Here is a 5,677-nt window from a genome sequence, read left to right on the forward strand (position 1 = left end):
CCTAACTCTTGTTTGCCTTTGCTTACATCTGAATTGTACAGTCACACTCTTGAGGAGTAAGCCCAAATTCTCATAATTAATTAAAAATCTTCAAAGTTCAGCAGTGGCATATTGGTCAGTCAGATCACCATTTTGAGTATGTTGTTTTGTTTAATTCTAACAGAGTATGTGAATTACCTAACTGAAAATTCCAAGCCAAGAGCCTTTCTCCATAGGTTAACCATTAATTTAAGGACCTCCTTGGAAGAAGGGAAATGGGTAGTCTTTTGGAGATTTAGGATCCTATCTCTGGAAGTCCTGGATGCTTTGAGACATAGTTGGAAACCATATTCAAATTGGATTCTGGACACTTGGTTTTAAATTGTAAATGAACTGAACTAGTAGGAAGAGGGAATATTCACGTAAAAGTTCTAGCATTTGGGGGACATTTTTGTATGATAAGATTTATTTCTTTTCTTTTTTTAAATAGAGGTGCTAGGAATTGAACCCAGGACTTTGTGCATGCTGAGCACATAATCAACCACTGAGCTATACCCTCCCATGAAGATAGATTTCTTGACAGACTTATTTTAGTGCTCTCTTAGGTTCTACTGTTGTAGAGGGAGGGATGTTCCTTTCTTACCTCGGGAGGAAGTCGCTTTGATTATGCTGGCACAAGTGCAAATTCTGAGCGGTGCTTTCCTCATCTCATTTACTTGATTGTGTTAAGATCTTTCTAGTGCAAAAGATCACTATGAGTTGTGTACGAGATTTTTTTGTTGTCAACTCTTAATATACATGTTGTGGGGAACAGTTGTGAGACCACTTGTGTTAGCACTCCTGATACACTTGTTTTGGCAGGCCTGTGACCACCCACACATTCAGTGTGTCAGTAGAAGAATTCACAAGACGAAGCATATGGTTGTGCTCACAGCTAAGATTTATTATAGCAACACAGCAAAAATACACAGCTGTATCAGTAAGGGGGAGAGACAGATCAGGCAGCGTCTTAGGAAGCCATGTGCAGTCTTCCTTGTTGCATTAGTGAGGATCACCCCCAGCATTATGCTAAATACAAATTGTAGTAGCAAGCCTTATTTGTTGATATCTCAGGCAAAGCTTTCATTACTTCAATATTAAGTATGGTGTTTGCTTCATATTACTAAGTTACCTTCTATTCCTAAGTTTATTGAGGATTTTTTATCACTGTTGAGTTACATGTTGAATTTTATTGAATGTGTTTTCTACATCAGTAAGATTATTATTGTGATTTTTATCCTTTTTCTCTTTTCATGTAGTATGAGTGATATTAACTAATGTTCAAATGTTAAATTATCCTTACATTTCTGGACCAAAACCCACTTTGAGATGTATTATCTCTTTAAAAATCACTGGATTCTATTTGCTAAATTTCGTTGAGGATTTTCACATCTATGTTCATAAGAGAAGATGGCCTGTAATTTCCTTTTTTGAGTATTTGTGACCTCATAAAGAGTTGGGCAGTATTTCCTCTTTATTTACTGAAATAATTTGTGTAAGGTTTGTGTAATTTCTTCTTTAAATATTTTGAAGAACATTCTGAAGCCATCTGTGCCTGGAGTTTTCTTTGTGGGAAGGTTTTAATAACAAATTCTATCTCTAACGTATATAGGACTAGACATATTTTCTAATTGTTACTCTGTTTTGTTAAATTGTGTTTTTCAAGGAATTTGTGCATTTCATCTAAATTATCAATCTAATTGGCATAGAGTTGTTCATGATATCCTCTTTATAGTCTCTTTATAATCATATCTTACATATTATATATTTATATTTTCATTCTTTTTTCTTGATGACTGCTAAGGGATTTTTAATTTTATTAATCTTTCAAAGAATCATTTGATTTTAAAATTTTTCTCTTGTACATTTGTTTTACATTTCACTGATTTCTATTTACAATTTTCTTCTATTTCTTTTAGTTTTGATTTTTTAAGCTTGTTGAGATTGAAACAGATAATTTTAGCCTTTCTTATTTTCTAATATGTGCATTTAAGACTATTTCCCCTTAAGCACCACTTTACCTGCATCTTACAAGTTTTGAAATATTACATATTATCATTCAGTTTTATAATTCCTATTTTGATTTTTCCATTTACCCTTGAGTTGTATATACAAATGTATTGTTTAATTCTCAGACAATTGTGTTTTTTAAATTTTTGCTATTTATTTCTAGCCAAGTTCTCCATGGCCAGAAAACATAATCTGAGTTATTTCAATCCTTTGAAATGTGTTGAAGCTTGATTTAAGGCCCAGAATATGATAAATTTTGATAAATGTTCCATTTGCATTTCAAAATAATATGAATCTGTTATTAGGTGCTGAGTTTATGTGCCAATTAGATCAAGTTTGTTAATTGTGTTCACAATATTTGCTTGTTCTCACAGCCATTATGGGAGATGTATTCATATCTTTATGATTGTGAAATTGTCTATTTATTAGTTTATTTTTGCTTTAAAGATTATGAAGTTGTGGGGAGGATACAGCTCAGCGGTAGAGCACGTGCTTAGCATGCACAAGGTCCAGATTTCAATCCCCAGTACCTCCTTAAAAAAAAAAAAAAGATTTTGAAGTCATAGTAATGGATACACATACAGTAAACTCACATATAAAAAGATGTATAGAATGCCTCATTAAGAGATATTTCTTAATGAGAAAAGGATCATTCTCATTATGTTTTATTGGCAGAATGAGAATCTTATTAAAAAATGTCTCTCTTTATAATAATGCTTTTGCCTTAAGGTCTACTTTATCTAATATTAAAATAGCTTTCTTTTTGGCTAGTGTTTGCAGTGTATATCTCTTTCTGTTCTTTAACTTTCTTTTAAAAAATCTGTGTCTCTTGTGCTCATTACATAGTTGGGTTTTATTTGATTTGGTTTTTGTCCAATATGACAGTTTTAGTATTTTAATTGGAGTATTTAGTCCTTTGCATTTAATGGAATTGCTGGTGTAGTTGGGTTTCTACCATGTTCCTGACTTTTTTTTAAACCGTGTTTAATTTTTTGCCTCCTTTCTTGCCTTCTTTTAGATTAATCAATCTTTATAATAATCCCATTTTTCCCCTCTGATAACTTGTTAGACATTCTTTTCTTTTTGTGTGTGTGTGATTACCCTGAATTAAAATATCCATCTTTGTCTTATACTTTTAGTATAAATTCTTACTTATACCATTTTCCCAGTAATATAAGAAACTTAAACTACTTGGGCCCGTTACCCCTTTCTCACCTTTTACATTATTACTGTTACGAAGTTTGACTCTACATATATATTAAATTCCACAAATGTTAATATTCTTATTTTGTATGTTATTGCCAGTATACAGACCTCTGTATTTACTTTTCTAGTGTTCTTCATTGTTTCTTGAATTTTCATGTTTCTATCTGAGATCATTTGCCTTCCTTTTAATATTTTAGTGCAAATCTGGTGACAAATACTTTTTTTTCTTGAAATGTTTTTCTGCTATCATTTTTTACAGGATATTTTCACTGGGAATAAAATTTAGCTTACTATTTTCTTTCAGCACTTTAAAGATATCATTCCATTGTCTTCAGATGCCACAATTCTGTTGAGAAATCAGCCATTTTACTGTTGCTGCTTTAAAAATAATGTCTATTTTCTCTGACTGCTTTTAAGATTATACTTTTGTTTTTTATTTTTAGCAATTATACTATGATGTTACAAGGTGTGGTTTTCTTTGTCTTTATCCTGCTTGAGGTTCATACAGCTTCCTGAACCTGTAGGTTGATATATTTTCGTGAGTTTTGGAAAATCTCAGCCATTGTATTATCAAACATTGCCTCTGCCCCATTCTATTTTTCCCCTTTAGGACTCCAGTATAAAATATATTAGACCTTTTAACGATATCCCACATATTTCCTAGCCATTTTCTGTGTTATCCTTTGTTCTTTTTTCCTTTGTGCTTCTGTTTGGAAATTTGTATTCACCTTTTTTCCAGTTCACTAACCCTGTCTTCTGTGTATTCAATCTGCCCTCAAACCCATCCACTCAATTTCAGATGCTGTAGTTAATTTCAGGTGTATCTTTTCAGTTTTAGAAATACCATTTGATTTTTTAAACATATTTTAGTTTTCTATTAAGTTCCTAAATTGTTTATTTTGTCCATGTTTTTTTCTATTGTTTGAAGTCCTTAATCATGGTTATTTTAAAAGTCTTTGTCTGCTAACTTCAATGAACGGAATCACCTGTGGGTGTGGTTTTATGCTTTTATTGAAAGCCAGATATTGTGTATAAAAACTGAAGAGTCTCTGTATGATGTTCTGTTCCACCAGAGAGGGCTCACCCTCTCCTCTGCTAGGGAATAGCGTGTAAAGACGATCACCTTAAGGCAGTTAGGATCCGCACTTAGTTGAGTCTGGTTTGCAGTTTTAAGTGATAGAGTTTTGTCTGGTTTACCCTTCTTCATATGCATAGCCTTCTAGGATTGTCTTTGTCTCCCCAGACCAGAAGATTCCACTCTGCTTTTCAATAGTATTTTTGATTCACAGCTTTATCCTCTTGCTTCTGAGAGCTGCAGAATTTGGCAAACATCTGGAGGGGTAACTAACCATACATTTGAAGCCTTTCAAACCCACCATTTTATCACTTTTGATCTGTGCAACCACCAGAAGTACTACTTGTTTTTCAATCATGAACAGTCACCTTCTGTCAGAGATGAAGCCTGAATTCTCAGCCTTATGCTAAGTCCAAATCAACAAGTGTCCCAGGTAAAAGGGGGACTGTCGATCATCAGTGTCAGCTCCCCACTTCAGTCTTTTAACTCCTAGTGTGTTCCTTGGGGCCCCTGTCTTTCTGCCGGCCTTGGTCTTAATGCTGTGAGATGGCAGGAAATTATACTACTTTTTCACAAGTTTAGTTCTTTAGCTTCCTTATCAACATCGCCTGATTCTGGCACATATCTTGAGGAGAAAACCAGTTGCGTGTTGAAGTCCTTTAAGTTTCCACTTTTGTCACTTCAGCACTATGCAACCACAGGAAGTCCTGCTAGTTTCTCTGTCCCCTAATGGTGCTCACTGCCTGTGCTCAGCCCAAATTCTCAGCCTCTAGCTTCTGCTCCAGGAGAATGACTGCAGATACTCAGAGCTCAGTTTGATGTATTTCATCCAGTTCTGATTCTCAGTAGGACCTCCGATCTGGAAACAGAAATCCCTACCTCTTCATTCTTTGAAGAGGTACTACTACAACCTCCTACCTTTTTTCCTACCCTTGGACTGTCTTCAAATTTGTCATCCTCAGAAATATGAAAGTATTTCATTTAACCCAAATCTCATCTTGTGGGTTATCATTTAAAAAATTTTAATAGTTCTCCACAGCCTCGGCAAAGAAAGAAAGAGGAGTCTGGGAAAGAAAGAAGGGAGATGCTTATGGGTTAGCCTTTGAATCCTACACTTCTACTTCAAACAGTGAAGCTCATTTTTATCGGATTTATATATCAGTGTCCTGTGGGTTCACAGGTTCATTTTCTTGGTTTAAATATCAACCAGTAGATTAAAGTACTAAGTCCTTAAGACTCTCATGATCTGACGTGACTTGCATCTCCAGACTAATTTTCAACTCCCTGGTGCCCACCAAACTTCCTACAGTTCCCATTGGCTCTTAACCTCTTCCACTTCAGTAGAGACTGGTGCTTCTCAATCTCAGA

The sequence above is a fragment of the Camelus bactrianus genome, chromosome 11 (genome assembly GCF_048773025.1).
Source record: "Camelus bactrianus isolate YW-2024 breed Bactrian camel chromosome 11, ASM4877302v1, whole genome shotgun sequence".
Taxonomy (NCBI): domain Eukaryota; kingdom Metazoa; phylum Chordata; class Mammalia; order Artiodactyla; family Camelidae; genus Camelus; species Camelus bactrianus.